Genomic DNA, 21,840 nt, shown 5'->3' on the forward strand with positions numbered 1-21,840 from the left:
CTTGCAGTACAGACACACAGATCACTAGTTAAACACAACTAATATCTGAGCACTCTGGACTGGATTGTGTTGGGGTTGGTGAGACCTAGTCTGTAGTGGGAAGCATGAAACTGTCCGGGACAGTCCTGGATTTGGACCTATGGATGACTACAATGTCACGTCCCTTGACCCCTAGTACCACGAGATGCTGGCGTTTGTGCAGCCATGAGAGTGCTCTCTGTTGGGATTGGTGCTGTAGACACGCATAACACGAACCCACTGCCCACTCACACACTTATGTACACTCCACCACACACACACACACACACACACACAAACTCACTCACACATGTTTGTTGTCCTATGCTTGTGGGGAACTTCTCATGACTCTCACTTTATATTATATTACTATAGTCACACAAAACTCACCCCACAGGGTGAAAGTCGACAACAAACTAAATTCGCTTGGCACTTTTAGTTTTTTTACAGGACAAGTTTAGTTCTTAAACAAGGTTTGTGTTTACAAGTGTGCGGGATTTCCCCCTCACAACATCGTTTTTTCAGGAGTTACTATCTTTGTGGGGACATTTTCTCAAATTTTGTCCACACATTGATAGTAATACCTGCCCACACACACACACACACACACACACACAATGTGTGTCACAGTCTCTTAATGCACACACAAGTATATAAAAACAACTAACAAACAGAACAGGGAATCCCTTGGATGAGAAAAAATAAGAATAATATACACCATATTTACAAATTCTACCACAAATATGTATATCAATATACATAATAATATATATATCAGATATTGTTAGGAATGTATTCTTGTTGGCCCCTACTATTCGCACAATATATACACGAGATATATTCTGGAAATAAAAACATCCTTGATACATTTACGTTTGTTATTATAAAATTCAAAAGAATGTAAGAATGTATTGACCAACTGATGTTAAGCCAGCATTACAGTAGACCTAAATGTATTCTGTTTTCATTCGAAGGCTGAGTTTACAATACTTAACTAGACCCTTTACTGAAGAATAAATTAGCTTAATTAGACTTTTTAAATTGTTCTCAGTCCTAACAAGTTCAGAGTTCGCGTTATTTATACAATTTTACAGTTAGGCTGAAACCTCCGACTTGTTTAAGAGCTGAAAACAATCAAGAATTTGTCATTCAATAAAAGGTCTAGGTAAGTAACTGAGAGCTCAGCTGGAATGAAAACCTAGACACAGAGTGTCCTCTGAGGACCAGGATTGAGAACCCCGCTGCTCTAGAACATTGCCATGGACTGTCAACTAAAAAAAAAAACATTTTTTGCTTGCTAGAACAGACTATATATTTTGCTTTGCAAATAGGATCAAGCAGTGCTTATATATATATTGTTGATTTATGGGTTGGTTGATAGATCATAAGTAATGAACTAGCAATGTGTGATACTTTTTGCTTGATCACAAAAATTCAGTCCTAATGTAGTACTCAATATGTTAAAAACCGTGGGCCTTTTTCATAAAAAGCTTTTACTCATGTTTCATCTGAAGAATTAACAACTCATTTACCAGCACGCTAACTGATTTATTTTTATTTTTCTGTTAATCGTTAGTTACTATTTATATTAGCCTACAGTAACCAAAAAAGGGCGTAAAACCTGGTCTCCTTTACTACAGCAGAGATTGTTGTTTCTACAACTATTGAGAGCAGCTTCATGAATATCAAGCTGTATTATAGTCAGACAAAAAAGACTCAAGAGTCAAGGCTTTGGGGTGGGTGTGATTGTAGATGAGTAACAGCCTATGCAGGGTTCATGGTATCTGGGCTGGGATTTGGGGTTTACTCACTGATTGATCATTAACAAACAAAATAATCAGAAAAATACATCTGTAAATACAGCTGTAAACTACTGTAACTCATGCATGTCTGTTCTGTACACTTGCTGCAACAGGGAAACTCAGTCCTGTTTGTTTCCATCAGCCACAGACTGGGTTTGAATTGGCACACTGTTAACCCCACTGAGGTTTGTGGATTGGTAGAAATTGATTACTGAGCATCCAGTGCCAAGGAAGCTTATATTGTATACCTTCGTGTGAATAAGATCTTTCATATCAGCATACAACCAAACAGAAATAAACAAATGCAGAAATAATGTCCAGCAGTTGATTGGATTGTTGCAAGCAGTTTGATGCTAGAACGAGATTGACTTATGGTTTCATGCTGCAGGTGGAAACAAGGTTTATAAAGATGACATGCTGTTGCTTGGTTCTTAAAAGATAACTGAAGGGTGTACATAGTCCTAAAATAGTCCACTTTTACACTTGTTTTCAAATTGACAGACGTTCTGATGGCTGACCCCGCCCCCCAGGCTGCTGTGACCAATGAGATTGGTGCGCTGTGTTTGATTTGTGAACGGTGCGGCAAGCTGCGACGGCTGCAAAGGATTTTTCTGGAGGAGCATTCGCAAAAACCACGTCTACACCTGCTGGTGAGTGTGCACAAGACAAGTCTGCACTGTTGTGCATGTGTGTGGTTCTGGTGTCTCCTTCGCACTTAACCCCCCATGTGTCTTCCTGTCGCTTCAGGTTCAGTCGGCAGTGTGTGGTGGACAAGGACAAGAGGAACCAGTGTTGCTACTACAGCCTGCGGAAGTGTTTCAGAGCCGGAAAGAAGAATTAATTAGCTTTCATTAGGGTTGAATCTCGTTCCCATAGGAGAAAAGGACCCAGGGGACTGATGATGGTGTGATTTCAACAGAGGGACTGCTGTGATAGCAGTGATTTATGTTCTTTAAACCCATTCCCCCTCCCCAAACTTAATATAACCAACTTCAACTTTAAACGACAAGCGTTCCCATTATCTGAGAAAATGTATCCAATCACAGCAGTCCCTCGGTTAAAACCACACCCTCGTCACTCGCCTAGGCCCCCCTCTTCTGGGAACTAGCCTCAACAGGAAGGTTGAGGACAAGGTTTCATCAGGAGAGAAGTAATTCAGAACAGGTGATATGATTACTCGTTCATAAATATTAGAAATGTCCTACATTGCATGACACTTCCACGTGGAAGTTGACCACAGAACATTCAGACAGAAGCAACTTTATGAAAGTAAAACAGAAGGGAAAACAAAATATTGAAGAGGCAAATAAATCTGCAAATAAGAAATTTAAAATGCTATACTCTTACTATGGCACACTTTTATCAGGGCTATTCTGATTCTTGTGAGTTTGCTTTCATTCTGACAAGATATAACATGTATAAGCATGGTAAAAACTGCAAAATTACTCAGAAAATTTACTATGGCCCTGGGTTTGGCAAGCTTTCAAGCATGCAGACTGATAGACAAAGCTGCCAGTGCATGGACAGGAAAGAGTTAAAGAGACAGCTGAGTGCTGATAACAAGACTGTAAAAGTTAGCCTGATTAAAACAAGCAAACAAGAGGCATCGTGGAATCAGACTGAGGGCAGTCCCTCCCTATCCTCCCTCTCAACTATCTACCAAAGAGGTCTACTGATCATGTACATAACTAACATAAATATCAAAAGACTTCATATATTTCCTTAAACACTAGGCATTTTCAGATCTCAGACATATTTTTTTATATATTGAGAAGCAGAGAGAGAGAGAGTGAACAAGAGACAAAGAGGGAACGAGAGGCATGAGAGACAGAAGAGTGAGAGAAAAAGTCAGAGATTGAGAAAGAGTCAGGCTTATCAGCTATAAACTCGAGAGTAAGGTTGGAGGAATAACTGCATTTAAGACACTGATAAAATAGGAAAAGCTGACAATCTGTCCTGTAAATGATTACCCAAGTTCAGCACTGCTAAAAGGGCCAGTCCATTGAGTACATGCAGTATCTGTGAGAGAATATTAGATCAAAGAGAAAATTAAATTATAAGGGAAAATGATTTAATGGTGACCACCTTCAGGCTGTGGCAATTTTAATATTTCAGCTAGCTCTGTTATAAAAGGCAATAAAACTAAAGCCATTGTGTTTGTTATCGGCCAATCAAAACTCACTGAGCTTTTGGGTATCATGAATCTCAAACAGTGCCATTCTTGCTTTATTTCTGTTCTGTTTGTGCTGTGACCTACATACATGTTTTCTGTAGTTGCGAAACAGTTTCCATTAGTGTCTCTAGCTCTGTCTTCCTTTGATTGGAATTTGATTGTTGTCAAGAAAGGCACCACTTTATAACCAATTGGTTTCAGATTGGACTAATTCCACTGTCTACTATTTAGAAGCCAACAAACTCTGAAACCTAGAGATTTAAACATAGCTAGTTTCCGCAGTAAATATAGCATGCTAACATTATTTATTTTAAATAATGTAGACTATCAGATTCAGGTGATATAGGGGGATGTCAGTGTGTCTGTACATGTTTGCATAGATCTGGAGAACCACTTATCCAGTTGTCATGAAACTGGTTACGAATCCCTTCACTCCAATTTTCAAGCTGCAACAAGCCTGTGTGGCCTACATAAGTGAATCTATAGCATTTCATTTGAAATACTGCCAAAATGAATATGAAGAGAATGCAGTATAAAAGTTGTACAGTACCAGATGCTTTTATAATAGTATTACAGTGATTCGGCAGTTTGCTGACCTCACCACCCCTCCCCATCCTTTCCCTCTCAGCGGTTCAGAACGAGCGGGACTAGATCAGAAATCGCCGGCCTGGCTCAGAGGAGGCCGACTCTCTCTCTCTTTGAGTATTCTGCTGCAGGCTGAGGCCCTGGCTCACCAGGTAGGCCTGATAAAGCTTCACCCAGACCCCACTGGAGGTCTTTTTCCTTTGGTGTATATTTATGTGGCTGATTCTATTAAAAGCGAGCCACTACCGCTACCAGTGTTTCAAAGACTACAACTCATTTCCAAAGACAAATTGCATATAAAACACATTCAATCTGAGCTGTAGGCAGAAAAAGAGAAAGTAAAATAAAGTACCACAGACCTAAATATTCAAAATTCATGGTTTTATTGAGAGTTGTTTTTTCTCACTACAATTTGTTGTTGAAACATTAAGGGTTTACATATCTTAATTTAGATTGGGGGTCTACATTCTGTTTACGCTAAATCAGTGTATCACCTCCTAGCCATATATATCTGTGTTTATGGTACAAATCTGAATTAGATTGGATGCATTTGAGGGAAAGCACAGCAGAGACTGCCAGCTCTGTTGGAAAGTGTCCCAGTGAGTAAAGGTTTTGAACACAACGACATCTACTGGATGTTCAGTATCAGTCAGGCACTGATGATTTTGATCCTGTTATGAATTGAATACAGCTTTTATGTTAGATTTTTTCCTTTTTAAAATTGTATATACACTATCTGTAGCTTTGATTTGTATTAGATTTGGATAATGGTTTGCTTGAGTTAATTAAAGATTGTGTAAATTCAGTTTGGATTCATTAAAGAAACTGTAATGTTATTTAAACTGTAACTGTTTTTGTTAAGATGGGATCATAAGGTCGACCCTGGTTTCAAATGGTTAATTAGGATTAGTACAACGCTATAGACTTGTTGCTTGTACTTCACCTTGCTTTCATAGGCTTTACTACACCAGCTTTGGTTTCACTATGCACTGCAGTAAGGACATCTAAGGTAAAGGTGAGCGATTGAATGATCCATCCAAAAGTTATTTTGTATGTCACGAATGTGTGTGTGTTTTGCAGTTCTCAGCACCCCTGCTCCCTGGAGCTGACATCACCAGTAAGAAGTTTGCCAGTGTGACAGATGTATGCAAATCCATGAAGCAGCAGCTACTCCTATTGGTGGAGTGGGCCAAACACATACCAGCATTCTGCAAGCTCCCATTGGACGACAGGGTACAAGCCCATCCTTCCAGCCTTTATTGCAAATCAAACATATTCACATCATACTACTCCCGATCATTATCAGTGTGTGTCTCACTGTGTCTCTCTGTACCACTGTTTGTCTCTGTCTCGCTCTGTGTCTTTGTGTCTCAGTCACGCTCTGTGTCTCTGTCCTACTGTGTGTCTGTTTCTGTCCCATTGTGTTTGTGTCTTTGTCTCACTGTGTTTGTCTGTTTGTCTGTCTGTCTGTTTATGTCTGTCTGGCACGTCGCTCCCTGCCTTACGATGACATCCTGTTGCTGGGTAAGAGAGAGAGCGAAGAGACCAGTCCAAATTACAATCAACTAGCATTACAGCAGTAGATCTATACAATCAGCATTGAGCTGGGATGTTACTTATCCTTATAAAAGAGTAAATTATTAAAATGACTGTTTTCACATTTAAACAAAATACAACCTAAGGTAAATATCTCCAAAACCCACCAATAAAACAGCGATGGCACACTGAAATGATGAAATGACCACTGTATGCCACAAGAATCACACTGGACAGGTTTGTGTGTAATGGCGCATTTCTCTGATCAGATAATGACTTTGTCATCCTGATGAGTGGGCTGGACCCTGAAGTGTCCCAAGTGGCCGCATGGATCCTGGACAAGCTGGTCCAGCCGCTGAGAGAGCTGGACATTACTGGCAGCGAGTTCGTCTGCAGACGACCATCATCTTCTTTGACCCTGGTCAGTAAAGAACTCCACTGGAAAGACAAAGAAATCAAGCTTAACTATATCCTTGCAAGGAACTAATTGTTGGTGTAGGTGCTATCGATTAGAGTCAATAGCTTCAGATGTCATTTTAATTATTATTATTATTTTTTACATTTGCCTTAGTATTGTTTGATGTTTGCTATTATCCTGAGTGATTCCAGGAAACTACGTGATCTTAAATTTATTGAGCTGTGAGTAGTTTATTGCAAGTTCCTCTTTCTCTTCCTTTCCACACTCTCCACTGTCAGTACTTGGAGGTGAAGTAGCTTCCCTCAATCTCTTTTCTCAGTTTCTCCCCCCTTTCTCCTCACTCTCCCCCTCTCGCTTTCTCATTGGCTGTGGTTGCAGGCCCAGGTTCTCTCTACCTCTCTCAGTCTCTCACTTTTCTTCTCAGTCTCCTAACTCTCGCTGCCCCCCCACCTCTAAGTCTGCCCCGGTGTGGAGAAGTGGTCGGTGGTGAAGCAGCTGCGGTTCCGGGAGCAGGTTCTGCTGGAGGACTCGTCCAGTGAGCGGTGTAGCAGGTTCGGGGAGCTTCTGCTCTTGCTGCCCCCTCTGCAGAGTGTGGCCTGGCAGAAGGGGGAGCAGCTCCAGCTGGCTCGACTGGTAGGGGCGGCCCAGGTGGACAGCCTGCTGCAGGAGATGATGCTCAGGGGGGGGGGGGGGGGGGTACGCAAACCAGCCAGGGTTGTAACGAGGAAAAGTTCAGATAGGAGGTGAACTTTGCCTGAGTCAAAGTAAAAATAGTCTGGAATACTAAGCAATGTACAGGGACTTGCAAGAAAGTTACTAAGCTAATAACTTGTTTTTTGAAGCCTGAGTGATTACCTCTTTAACCTACTATATCAACCACAGTTATCACAGTACTGGCAGCTCTCTAATTGGAATTGTAGATTACAATCGATAATTATAGTATGACTATTTTAATAGAAAATCACCTTGAAGACCACTATGACTTCTGTTAATTAATGCTCACGAAAATTGCAGGACAATAGCACTGGGCCGTCAGATGCCAGGTCCTCTAACGAGTGTACTTGGAACTTGACCTGAAAACCCCCTGCCTGCCATTTATTCTCCCAAGCAGTGAGAGTTTAATCATTTGGACTTGTGTCTACTGGGTTTTAAGTTAAGACCGCCAAATTAATTTCCCTGTGACCTCAGCCCAATTCAAACACAGGCCTCTAGAGCTGAGCTAGTCCGCAGTGCCATCCGGTAGTCCCAGACGGCTGTAATATAGGGAGCAAAACAAGGTGGGGTTATGTGACCAAGGTGCAGGTGAAAGAAATGTAGCAGCGCAGAAGAAACAGACAGACAACGAGATTCAGGTGCAATGGTGTTTAATGATCTTCTTTTCCAAAGCCTGACTACAAAACAAACAGTAAATAATAATAACAGACAGTAATTACTTATAATCCCCGGGTTTTACCTGTAACCAAAAGACCCGTTCTTTATACACCCACACGTAACACAAAACCTTTAGTCCTTTTGTGAGTAAATTAGTGCCTTTGGCAACAGCTCCGGATTGTGTTAGCTGTCTAAACAATGAACAAACAGGTTTTTAACAAGACAAACAAACAAACAAACAAACAAAACACTCAAGTTTTTCACCATTCTCCTTTTTAGGCATTCTCTAACCAATTACAAAAGGAATAGATCACTTCACTACGTCCCCTTTTTTTACCATCACCCATGACCGCTTGGTAAACGAGCACATCCGCGCATCCAATCCACGGACCTGTCCGGGTCATTGAGTTTGTGTAGTGTAGCTCCGCCCCCCCTTTCTAGATGGCCGACTTCCACCTAACCCTGGGAATAAACTGGCCATTTAGTCCAGGGTACTCTGTTCCCTTTACACAGCGCCCTCGCAGGTCGGGAGGGAGATCAAACACGAAGAAAACATTCGATCTCTGTCACAGGTTACCAGTACTGTAATGACGTACACAGTATTTACCAGTACTGTAAATACAGTACTGTAAAAGCAAGCACAGGTGATATTTAGAAAACTAACACAAAACACCAGTACAGTAAGCACCACAAATGGTTTCTCAACCAAAAATGTACAGATACAAAACTAGGAAAAGCATGCTCTTTTTAAGTGATGTTCTCTTCTTTCACAGGAAGTCACAGTGCCATCCCAGAGTACTCCCAGCCTGGACCTCCACTTCCACTGCCCTGTTAACCTGTGAGGGCTAATATGATGATGCCTAGCAACCTTACCTCTGTAATCCACCCTGTACCAAGCTGTGAGTTTCCTGTTTGTTTTCAAGACAAAGCTGCCTCATGTTCATGTCAACTCAAATTAAACTCAGAGGCCCTCATTCATTATTTATTTTAAAACTGCATCACTTTCTTTTCACAAAGTGTTTGTTTTGTTTTTCTTGCTGTCTGTTTAGAGGAGCACTGGAATGCATACCAAGATTAGCAGTGCATCCCGGTCTTTATCATTATAAATGCAATAATAATAATAATAATAATAATAATAATAATAAATAATAATAATAATAATAATTAAAACAAAGTCGATAAGCTTAACAACACACTCACAAAATCCTAAATTGATTTATTTATTTTAATGTTATCATTTACTAAGGTGAAGCTCAAGCAAGCTCCAAAAGAAGGAAAAGGGGTTTCAATTAATGTATTGTGCTATTTGCTACTGGGCATAGTGTGACTATCACACAATGGTACAATGGTTCTAGAAAATGAAACTGTATAAAACAAACCTGCCTGTTAATATTGAACCATTCAAACTCAATTACGTTTAATAAGGTAATGTCCAGTTTTAGTTACAACATCAGGTTACACATTGCTCTAGGAACCACTTACCAGGAGAATACCCTTGTAAAAAATACTTTTAGAACACTCTGAAGTTCAAACATTTGTAAGAGTATTGTTCTGATTTGTGTTTCTTTTTCAGCTGCTATGGACAGGCCCCTCTCCTCTCCGCCAACAGGAAGTGAGATATATGAACAACACCTGCATGCCCACATGTTCCCTGGCTCTGCCCAGATTTTGCCAGTGCCACTCATCCCCAAACAAGAGATACTCTGAGACAGAGAGAGAGAGAGAGAGAGAGAGAGAGAGAGAGAGAGAGAGAGAGAGAGAGAGATTATTGCAAACCGAACAAATTATTTTGAAAGACTTGTTTATACCATATACAGTTTATACAGTATCTGATGAATAGAAAATAAAGGCAAACCCCAGAACAGGTCACATGATCGATTGGCAATTAGCTGTTAGTTAGTTAGTTGGCTTGGTAATAGATAGAATCAACAATGTATCAGTGTTTGAAAGGTTTGTATGGAAAACATCCCGGAAGAGAACTACTGTTTATTCTGCATGAAGCTGGAGACGAATGGTGACTGACAAGGGAAGATAAAGGTTGCAAGGTATTAGCCAGTGTGTCCAATAACACTGCATGCAGCATGTTACACACAGCATGTTACTTGTCACTTGAGTAGACTTGAGTAGTCATTTTAAACAAGGCTGACTGTACTTATGTAAATGTAACAGGTGATGACAAAATAATGTTATATATTAATATGGTAACTTACGGTATAAACACCTGTATATCTATATCTATATCTATATCTATATATATATATATATATATATATATATATATATATATATATATATATATATATACACACACATAAAATATGAAACCCCAACCCCAGTTTTGAACAAAATGATACCTCTGGAACAATGACAAATAATAAACTAAATAATACTTTAAGGAATGTGTACAATTGTGGGCCACCTCTCAACAAGCCTCAAATTCACGCAAAATGCAGGTCTAACAAAAAGAGATTTTATTTTTGTCCAGCAGAGGGAGACAAACTACACTAAAAAGAAGGTATTTCTTAAGAACATAAGAAAGTTTACAAACGAGAGGAGGCCATTCGACCCATCTTGCTCATTTAGTTGTTAGTAGCTTATTGATCCCAAAATCTCATCAAGCGACTTCTTGAAGGATCCCAGGGTGTCAGCTTCAACAACATTACTGGGGAGTTGGTTCCAGACCCTCACAATTCTCTGTGTAAAAAAGTGCCTCTTATTTTCTGTTCTGAATGTCCCTTTATCTAATCTCCATTTGTGACCCCTGGTCCTTGTTTCTTTTTTCAGGTCGAAAAAGTCCCTTGGGTCGACATTGTCAATACCTTTTAGAATTTTGAATGCTTGAATTCGCTTGAATGCTTGAAATTCTTTTAGTCTGTCTTCTTATGTCGCACTCTTTCTAGAGCAGCATAGTCTTCTTTTGGCCTTTTTTTATTTCAACTTCTAGATGAAGACATTTCTGAGTCAACATAAACTCCTAGGTCTTTTTCATAGATTCCTTCTTTAATTTCAGTATCTCCCAAATTATATTTATAATGCACATTTTTATTGCCTGCGTGCAGTACCTTACGCTTTTCTCAATTAAATGTCATTTGCCGTGTGTCTGCCCAGTTCTGAATCTTGTCTAGATAATTTTGAATGACCTTTGGTGCTGCAACAGTGTTTGCCACTCCTCCTATTTTCTTAGTCTAAAGAGAATTACATGTTCAGTTAGCATGTTAATGTGACAAATGATCAGGGATCTAGTGACTATAACAGTTAAACATTAGTGAAGGGGTGGATGAGGAGGAGGAGGACGGGGGTCAAGTGTAGCTGTATGGTGTTTAACCTTGGTATCTGGGGTCAGAGGTTATGACAGTCAGTGCAAAGGCGAGCTCAATCACATGATTCAAGGTCCAGCAGTTCAGATTCTAAAGCATTTGACAGCACACTGCTGCAAAAACTGTCCAATGAGAGGCAGGATATTGGTGGGTATTGGTATTGATGTGTCACACAAGACATTTCCAAAGGAGTATTTGACATAAAAACTTCACACGACTGGCTTGATATTTGTTTCCTTTACTCAAGCTAGTTGTTAATTTATGGAAAATACTAAAAAAAAAAAAAAAAACAGTCTGTTTGGTGGGTTAAATGTTGCTGCACTTACCAGCAGGATTCTCTCTGATAAGAAGACTTCTAGGGGGTCTATAAGATTAAAATAGATTGTACTTTTAAAGACAAAAATATACTAGAGACTGACATATACAGTTTAAGAGTTTGGTTTTCACAAAGTCTTATAAGAATTGAAATGGTAGCAGAATTTTTTTTATTGCTTGAGACAATGTCCTGAGATGTATTATTTGAATCATATTTAATCCTTCTGTAGGCCTTAATTTTTCCTTAAATTGCTTTTTCAGAAGGATTTATTATTTAGGTTTTACAGACAATTGAAATGATGTAATGTGGAAAAACTGTATCTCCAGCGATTCATGATTTAGCGGAAGAACCGAATATTCAGTACTTGACAAAGAATATATAATTAAAAACGGTTAATATTTTTCTAAAATACATTCCAATTTTAATTAAATCTCTAGAACAACATTACATATGGTTTTACAAAACAAATTCAGTAAAACCGTTGTCATGGTAATACATTTTTACCTAACAATTCAACATATTGTATCAGAAAGATCTGAAAGGGCTTGCTGCTACAGTAATTTATCATGTTTTTTCTGCATGTTCTGGGGTGAGCATCGCTGACCAAGAACAATTACAGTGCTTAGAATCAGATGAGCCTATAACAAGGCTGGACACAAGATTACACACCGTCCATAATACTGTCAGTAATATGATGGGCCATCATGAACATTACATAGACCCCTCAGTCTTAAACTGTGTTGTTTACTATTTAGAAACCGATTGCAACCAATGGGCACATAGTACAACCTTCAATATTATGAAATGCGTAAACCCGTAGTATTTATGTGGTGATGAAAATAAGAATCACTGGAGTGTCTTTCTTTGCCTTTTGAAAATCTTGGTCACCTGATATTCTGTGACATACTGACAGGCTCAAATTCAGGAGTGAAGCATTGAGTTTCAATGCATGTTTCATTTGTCTTACTTACCACAAAACTCCATACAGCCTGGAGTCGGTGCTCCATACAACCTGGAACTTGCTGGAATTTTTCTCCAGAAGCACATGCTCATAACACGCTCTTAATTTTGCATACATTTTTTGGTTTTCTTTGCCTTTAATGAGTAACATCCAATAAACCAAGCTGAAGTACTTATATATAAACCCAACAAAACCAGCACTGTAATCTCCTTGCATTAACATATTATACATAATAACATTGCAGTGTTTTTGAAATAACGGAATACTTTTCAAAATGCAATCTTAACAAGTATCATATTAGTTTTCGGGGTTAAAAGTATTTCATGCTATTGCACCTGACTTTTTTTGACATGCTATGGCACGTGACTATGCCAAACTGAGCAGTAACTGTCACTGTGCAGCGATTTCATGGTAGTGGTGCTCTTACAATCCCATCCCGGTTCGGAGTAGCTTTGTGTCTTTAACTGTTACCATCTCCAAAGTGAAGTTGTTACTTAATGTCATTTGGAATCATGAATTAACAATGGGATTTTTACTCCTGTTTTAGTTTTCCCACCATCTAGAAGTACTCATTGCACAAGTAATCCGCAATATGTTTTTGCAGACGGTAATAATTCAATTACTTTTTCTAAGTACCATTGACTAAAAGCAAATTTTTTGGTCCTGGTCCTTGGTGCTTCCTTGTACACCTATTGGAAGGAGGGGCTGTGGTTTGATTTACGCCAGCCTGTCAAAGTTCATCATTATGAGCTGCAGCCAGGAGACAATAAATCGGACAGGGATCACATTTATAGGCAGGGTCACCAGAAATCTGCCAGGAGTTTATTTTTTTTTATGCATTTCTTTTTTAATTTATTTCTCTTTCTCTGCATTATTTCCCAAGGGGTCCCCGCTTATTACCAGAACAGTCCCTCTGAGTCACAAATCCTTACCTAGGCACTGCAGTCTAGAGGGTAGAGCAGGGGAACAATAGTCAGCAGGTCGAGGGTTCAAATATGAGAAATGAGGGGCAAATTACAACCCCCCCTCCCCTCTCTGTTTCCAAAAGCAAAATGCGCTAGAAGGAAAACCCCACTGTAGTCAAATTAGATATTAAATCTGATTAAATACATCTTTCTCATAAACAAAGGGTTTAATCTTTCTTTTAATCAATGAATATAAATAATCAATTAATCACATATCTCACAAGCCCCATATGGTTTATTCAATACCCATTCAGCAACATTTAAAAAATTGCGGTCTAAAACACCAGGACAGAGACAGCAAATGATAAGGTCCCTGAGTAGCTAACCTGGCAGAAGCTCAGCCGTGTGGTGCCCAGAACGAGTCTACACAACACAGGTTCATGTCCTGGCTGTGCAAAGTAGGCCAGTTTTTGCTGGGGACTCCGAAGGGACCATCCTATTTGCTTTGGCATTCCTGTGGGTCAGGGAGGTAAAACCTGCAGGGACTGTTTCTCCTCATCGCTCTACAGAGAATGAACCCTGCTGGCCAGGTGCCCAGTAAGCTCAGTGGACACCTGGCAGGGCTGACCTTTGTCCTCCAGAAGTTGATAGCTTGCTGACATCCACCCTTGAGTTCCTGGGTGAAAAAGGAAGCTGGCTTGCTCTTGGGATTGGAATCTTTGGGTCTCATGAGCCATATGGGGAAATGCTGTGGTGAGGAGAAAAGCGATAGGGCATTCCAAATTGGGAGAAAATTATATATATATATATATAATATATATATATATATATATATATATATATATATACACACACAACGAGGCCAGAATTTTGACCTGTACTGAAATCTGATCATAATACTGGTGTCTACACCTCTGATCAAAGCACACAAACCTATACTAACTAAAGAATTTGTTGAGATCTGGCCTAGTTGAGCCAGTTGAGCTACCAACAGCACTTCATAAACTGCAGCTCCTGATGTTCATAGGATGTCTTTCACCTGATTACTGACCAGACCCAAATCTGCTTACCTTCTTTGACAAGAATGGGTACCAAAATGGCACAGTCAAAAATCTGTAATCCTTCATTTTGTTCAAATAAAGTGTTTAATTCAATAAAGGGCTGTGTCAACTGAAGGGGTTTTAACAGTTTGGTTGATGGATTTACTGTACACAATGTTCATTTTTGAAGAAAAAAATGCACAGAAAATGAGTGAATTAAAAATAGCTAGTCAGATGTTTTATGTACAGCAGGCTTTGGTTAGGTAGATAAACTTTATCATTCTGGTTCCTGTCTGAATATATGGCTTTTGTTTTGTGGTTTTATGTACTGAGGCTGTATTTGAAAGATTAAGGAAAAGATTACATTTGATCACAATAAGAATTCTACATAAAATTTTTCTTGTTCACTTTTTGATTACAATATGCAGTTTATTCAATTTGCCAGTGATTCCACAAAGCAGTTTTCACTGTATTTGATTAAAAAAAAATCACAAGCTTGTTCATTGAACTCCATTCTGCCTTTAAAGTTTTTTCTGATTTTACTTGATACAAAAGGAGAAGAAAAGAACATAAAGGAAAAATAAAAAAGAAGCTCAAATTGGTTATAAAAGCATGGCAGGCATGCAATTTAGTGAGGCAATAAAGAAAGGAAAGGTACTCATTTATCACAAGGTCTGCTCGCTGGTAGAGGGGCTGTCAGAGGCAGAGCCAAGTAGAAAGGTAGATCTGCACACTGCGAAACAAATAAACGGGCCTGAGATGAACCATCATCTCTCCCCTTCCTCTCTCTCTCTATGGAAAAGCCATTGCCGGGATGTATCAAACGTAAAAAATGTGCATTATTTTCCCCTGTAAAAGTTTACCGGGACTATGGGAATTTTGTAGTTTATCATGCCAGGGCAATGGGCATGGCTACAATGGTATAAGCCATTGGTTGAATACATGCTGGAGATCATCTCAGATATAACACTGATATCACAATGGTTTGTACCAATACATAGTGGGAAATTGTCTGGTTCCTTATCAGAACTAGACTGCATCAGCACCACTGTGGTAATATTTGTTCAAAATACACAGCAACTGGTTCTGCTGGAGCAGGTTTGTCCTGGAGGTCTGGAGGCAAACTGGTCTTTCCACCTGTACACTACTTAATTTAACCTCCCTCCAGGTATTAATTAGTTAATTATTAAAAAATATCTAGAGGACTTCAGACCTCCAGGTCACAAAACAATTTTAAACTGTTTGACTAACCTGAAAACAAAATGTCAGCTACATTATTGATTCAGTTACATGACGTGTTGCAAAAATGAATGGATTTGAGTAAGTCTGCTAAGGGTTGGTGAGATATTCAAAGAGAAGCCAAGAACTAATGCTAGCCACAGGTTTCCTTCATATCAATTGAGCAGCACCCGGACGTGTAACAGCCAAAGCTAGCACAAGCAAAACCCCATTCTCACCAGCCCCTGCTGCTCATCGTTCTGTTCCCCCTTTGATTCATATGAAGCCCATTTATTCAGGCACAACTTGACATGTCTCATACTTTTTTTTAAGGCATTAGTTGTAATAACGAATGCTTAGACAACCAAATCTAAGACGAAAAACAACAAAAACAAATAAAACGGTTCACAAAGTTTCTAAAGAAAGAAAAAAACAGGTTCAAAGTGTGGGCCTCTAAGAAGGAGTTTTAATTAAAACCAGCTGTATCCCAAAGTTCTACTTAATGTATCCCATTAGTCATGTTTGAGGGATTACAGACATTTTCAATGAAAGTCAGGGATTAAATTGAAAAAGCAGATGCGAGAACAATGCTCCATTTTTTTTTTTATTGCGATCAGGGACGTTTAGTAATTATGAAAAATTAACCAGATATGACAAATGTTCCTAATGCCTTCAGCAATTAAAATGGACTGAAAATATGTTCAAGGTAGGGAGGTTCAGGTCTGGACTGTGGGTCACTTTAGTTCAAAAGAAGGGACTTCCTTTAACTCTCTACTCTAGTGCTATTCTCTAAGGGTGCTAAGAATTCCTTCACCCTGAACAAACTTGCTGCAGAGGGAGGACAGTCATTGGTACAACAGGGTTGGCAGTGCTGTTGTGTCATTGCAATGGCTCTGTACTAAGGAGTAATGTTAGCACACTATTAGGCTCTGTGAAGGGGTGCGCGTCGGCAAGGAGACCAGAAATGCTGTGGTTCAAACGCTTGCTTATGCACATTTATCTCCATAACATTTTACACACAACACAAAACAACAAACTGCACCGCAGTTCCTTCACCATCCCAACACTTCCTGTACTAACACCTGTACTACCTTGTGACCATCCTATTGATACACCTTGCAGGGTGGAATTTAACACCCTCCATGCCACCCAATACTCCTCCCCCCCACCCCACACCTGTGCACCACTGTGCTGCCACAGGCTCCCATTGGTAGAATCAGGGTGTAATTTGACAGGGTGATATTGATGCAGAAATACATATATGTTGCATCTCGTGCAGCGCACTGCCTCGCTGGTTCTCAGCATCTCTACGCACTGTTTTGTAACAGTTTTGACCATACAGACACCGGGAACCAGTGAATACATTGACACCACTGTTTTTAAGGGGTGTCATATAAGACTCAAAAGAGTGACCTATTTTGCTGGTACCCGTATGCATAAAGCAAAAGGTATGCATTACCTGAACTATTTCATTGTACAACAGCGACTTCAGCTTCACACAAAGAGCCCTTTTTAACCAAGACATGAGGTGACAAGGAGGAGTGTGCACATGCATAAGAAGCACCATGTGACTGGAATGAGCTACCCAATGCACTGGAGTTAAGGTGTACTTCAAAATGAAATGATTGGGTTTTCCAAAGAAGTACTGTGACGTTAATATATGTAATCGTTAATGTAAGTAGGACTATGTGATTGTAGACCGCCGACCACTGAGACCCACTTGTAAATGAGATGTGACATCTCAGTGAGGCTTATCCCGGGGAGTAAAATCTGAAATAAATAAATATGGTTGCTCTGTAGAGCACTGGCTCTTTGTTAAAATCCTATCTCTGCTGCTCCATTGCCCCAAGCTACATTAAATCCCATTAAACTCACCTTCATTAAAAAAAAAAAAAAACCTTCTCCTGCTCTCCACGGCCCTAATGCCTGGTTTTCAAGGACAGTGCCTTAGTGAGGCTGGAGTGTGTTTAACCTTGAAGAATAAAACACCCATTCATTTCCACATCTATTACTTATGGTTTAAAATGACACCTGGATCCCGGCTGTAATTTGCAGGTGCTAATTGCATGGATTATGAGTTTTCTGCAAAACTGTAATACCAAAAAAAGTCTTCATATATTAATCTGTACAGTCCAGAATACAATTGGTAGGGTTTAACTTACCTGGGTTGGGAATGGGCAGCTTTCATATCATACTCCATTATGAGTGAGCTTGTGTGTGTGTGTACTGCATGTATGATCATCAATCGCAATGTGACTCCTCTGAACAGAGAGGCAATGACGGCACAGCAGTGTGAACTGCATGGTAGAATGTCACCGTAATAAAATATAGCAATGTGGTAAATACTGTAATATAGCAATGGTATCCTAATGGTAGCAAATCAGCATATGTTAAAGCAATCACAAATGCTGAAACCACCAACCCACAAAACCCCATCTTTCTGGGACTACAAAACACATTTTAACATCTTGTTTGTGGTCTAGTCTTCTGGTTTGAGTTGAGATACTAGTGGGGAAGGGGGGTGTGACTGGTGAGTAACCTAGAGGTTAGAGATGAGGGACTAGGTAACAGTGTTGCCTAATGGTCAGATCTCAAGTATTGCAGTGGTTGGAGCTGGGGGATTTTGAGGCTGTGTGGTCTTGTAGTTACAGCAGAGCTGAGAGACAGGCAGAGAGGCAGTATTCTCTGTGCTAATCAATCTGCGAGAATAAGGCTTTAAAGCAAAACTAGTTTTAATGTCTGTTCTTTGAAATGAAGGTCTTCGTAATGGCGTTCATGTAACACAGCTCATTTTATTAGATTGTGTAAAAAAAAAGTTAATGTGTCCAGCAGCGTTGATCGCTGTTCAACACATTCATTATGTGAGATATTGAATCTGATCCCGAGGGGGGTAAGGATGAGAGCTTTAATTTTTTTTAATCAAATCCCTTCTTAAATTGACTTTATTAAATTACACTGCTCAAACCCTATGAGTGCAACACTAGTAGTACTGCTACGGTAGAAAAGAGTGAGGGATTGAGCTGTGAGATAATTAAATAAAAATTAATAAACTGTTTCGCATGCTTAAGTTGAAAAAAAATACAAGGATACCTGATGGCAGAATTCGTGGATTCCCCTTTCATCTGTCACTGCTCTTTTTTTCTTTGTACTTGGTATTTTTAATGTTTATTTGAACTAGGGCTATCACGTTTACAATTTTCTATAAACTTAACAGCAATGTTTAAATTACGAGTAGGGCCTTCTCACGGTATATTCAATTGAACAATAAATTCAACTTTGACTATTTTTTTTCATGTAACCTGTTCCAGATAGAGAGGAAAAATAAATAATTCCTTTAAAATGTGACGACTGCATCATAAAAACAAGCAAGTCTCCATTTATTTCCACATTCAAATTAATAAAATATTAATTTAGGAAGATATTGCTGGAGACTAGTCAAGTGCATTGTGAAGACTGGTTCTGACATTGCAAGTACTGTATATAAAGTGAAAGACCTGTAAAGCTAATCTTTTTGCGAGGCTATATGGTGTAATAATGAACTGGAATGACATATAGTTTATGGATTTTATAAAAGTTTATTAGTTAACTAGAGGAGTTTACACGTTTAAAGGTGGAACTCGGAACAGTGAGAGACAAGCACTGTACACTGGCTGATGTGGGCCAAACACAGCCATACTGTGGGAGACGACAAGCCTGATGTGTTTGATTGGGACTTTGTTCCCTGTATTCAGATGGTGTCCATTTTTTCATTAAAGAGAGAGTGGAATTAGAGGGATATTTTATTGTACAATAAACAGGCCTGACGTCAGTCTTAAATAAACAATGACGTTAAATATTGTCAGTGGCAGAAGAACCCTTTTTCCTACCTCCTAGTTCCTTGGCAGTGTCACACAGCAATGGGGGAGTTGAACCCAGTCTTCGGGCCAGTCTGGGATTTTTGTCTTGTTTTTGTTCATTTAGGATTGTACACAATTTTTTCTCAGAGAAAGAAAGTCATAAAGTATTAGAGAAGCAATATAACTCATGTGCTCCAAAACACAATGAGCAACATTGCAAGAGATTACATCAGATGCAGTAGTGGAATATGGTGGTGGATTTCACAATTAATTTAAACTGTTACTATTAAAATTTGGCTTAATGACCCACTCAGTTCTCCATTCACTTATGAATCACACCTGATCAGGTGGATCCAAACGGCCAACCTCAGTGTTTTCCCATGTGGGTGGTCGCCCACTGAACTGGACATTATCAAAAGGCGATTAGGTCTGAGTCAGCCAGTGGGATTGTAAACACCAGATGCTGGTTTATTTCAATTCCTGTTAATGATAAGAAACAATGTAAACACCACTTCATATCCACTATCATGCCTTTGTTAACTGTATATTCATCATTTTTTTTTTAATTTATTTATTTTTATATCGTCTGCTGCTTTAATTATAGGTTCAGTTTGTATAAAAAATCTCCAAAAAAGGAATTGCTTGTCAGAAAGTGGCCTGGGGGGAAATGCATATTTCCACATATATGACATTCATAGTGAAGACTCTAATTCTAAGACACAATTTCAAAAATAAAAACTTAGGGTGCTTAGTTTTTTTAAACCGGATTAAGTGGAATATTCAGCTAATTTCTCCAATGTGATTTTGTGGCCTGTAACAGGTTTTTAAAAAGTATTTTGCCACCTAGTTTCTATTTAAACTTGATCACTGTGACAGTAGCTACTAAATATTACTGGGTTTGAGAGAACCTGACCCATGGCCTCAAAATAGTTCAGCTATGTTTATTATTGTGAAGTTGGCATAACAGAAAACATTTCATACAGGAGAATTTCGTTTTGGTTGGTATATCAAAGACAGTCCATTGGAACAGTTTCAGTGTTCTAGAGTTTCGTCAGTCACTGCTGCCACCCTAAAACTCTGTTCCATTACAGACTTCGTCTCGTCAATGTGAAGGTTTTTGCATTGCATTACTTGATGAATTTTTATCTTTTTCAGATGGCACACATTACAATAGAGGTTAGTAGATTAAGCAGCTCACACCGCATTTGCCCGTCAGTCAACAGGCACCAAAAGCCAAACCTCACAAGCTGTGGGAACAAACTCCTTCATTGGCCTACTACACAAACACTTAAAGATTTGCAACATATTTTTTGATGGAGAAAAAAAAAATAATCTGGGAATAAATTATCACAGTGTAATGCAATGTCAGAAACAGATCACTCCTGATACAGAGGAACAAACCTGAACTATTGGAAATACACAAATGGTACAGGGGGGTTGCTACAAGTATTGCAATTAGACCATTTCTGAGGTAAAGGGGTTATTTTGGACCCTGCCCTCTTTGGAACAGGGCTGTGAGGAGATGTCTACAAGAGGCAATTGGTTCTGACTGTTTCCCAAAACAATATTCAATTCAACGGAACAGCCAACATCAACACCAAGACACTGCAGCCAGGCTTGGTCTGCAAAGCAAGATTATTGCATAATGAAGCTCCTCACTTAGCGAGGGTAGTCAATTGGAAAATTTGCCCTCGGAGTGTTGCAGGCATTGCTTGTGTTATTGTTACAAGTGCTGTTTATGGAAGCACGGAAAGACCCGGTATTTGGCACCAGGCGTGTGTGCAAAGGATCTAATTGAGCGTGTAATATGGTTAATTTGAGGGTGATATATTGCCATTGCTGGGAAAAATCTTTATGCCTACATTTGTCTTCCTCGAGGAAAATAAGATTGACACTGCTTTTCTGCGGAAAATGTCTTCTGTTTTTTTTTTTTTCATAGAGGCTAGCATAGCTTTTCTGATTTGTCTACAGCGAGGCTCCCACACAACAATCCCTTCAATTCCCAATCCCCCTCGAGCTGTGATGAAACATTTCACCGGCACAGCTGTTTTCTTTAACTTCACTATAATGTTGCACACGATCATCTTTGGATTAGGTCGACATTAGTGGTTAATAATAGAAAAATGAGGGGCTACATGGAGCAGGATGGTTAGTCTTTTGCCACTGGAACCTGGGTTGATTGTTTCAACAGAAGCGGGCATTGTAAATCCCATCAAAAAAAGAATCTGGCACAGGGAACATTTGCAAGTTGGCTGTCATAAAAAGAGAGGCCATGGAGTGGGTGGACATGGAGATACAGTATAACTGCTCCTTCACCACCCAAAACCAGCGGGTGCTCCTGATA

At 39.4% G+C, this 21,840-nt stretch overlaps 1 pseudogene; it reads left to right on the forward strand.

The window, feature by feature from the left end:
- Positions 1–2,387: 2,387 nt before the first annotated feature.
- On the forward strand, positions 2,388–7,279 carry LOC121296686 (annotated as a pseudogene).
- Positions 7,280–21,840: the final 14,561 nt, after the last annotated feature.

The sequence above is a fragment of the Polyodon spathula genome, chromosome 21, assembly GCF_017654505.1.
Source record: "Polyodon spathula isolate WHYD16114869_AA chromosome 21, ASM1765450v1, whole genome shotgun sequence".
In the NCBI taxonomy this organism is placed as follows: Eukaryota; Metazoa; Chordata; class Actinopteri; order Acipenseriformes; family Polyodontidae; genus Polyodon; species Polyodon spathula.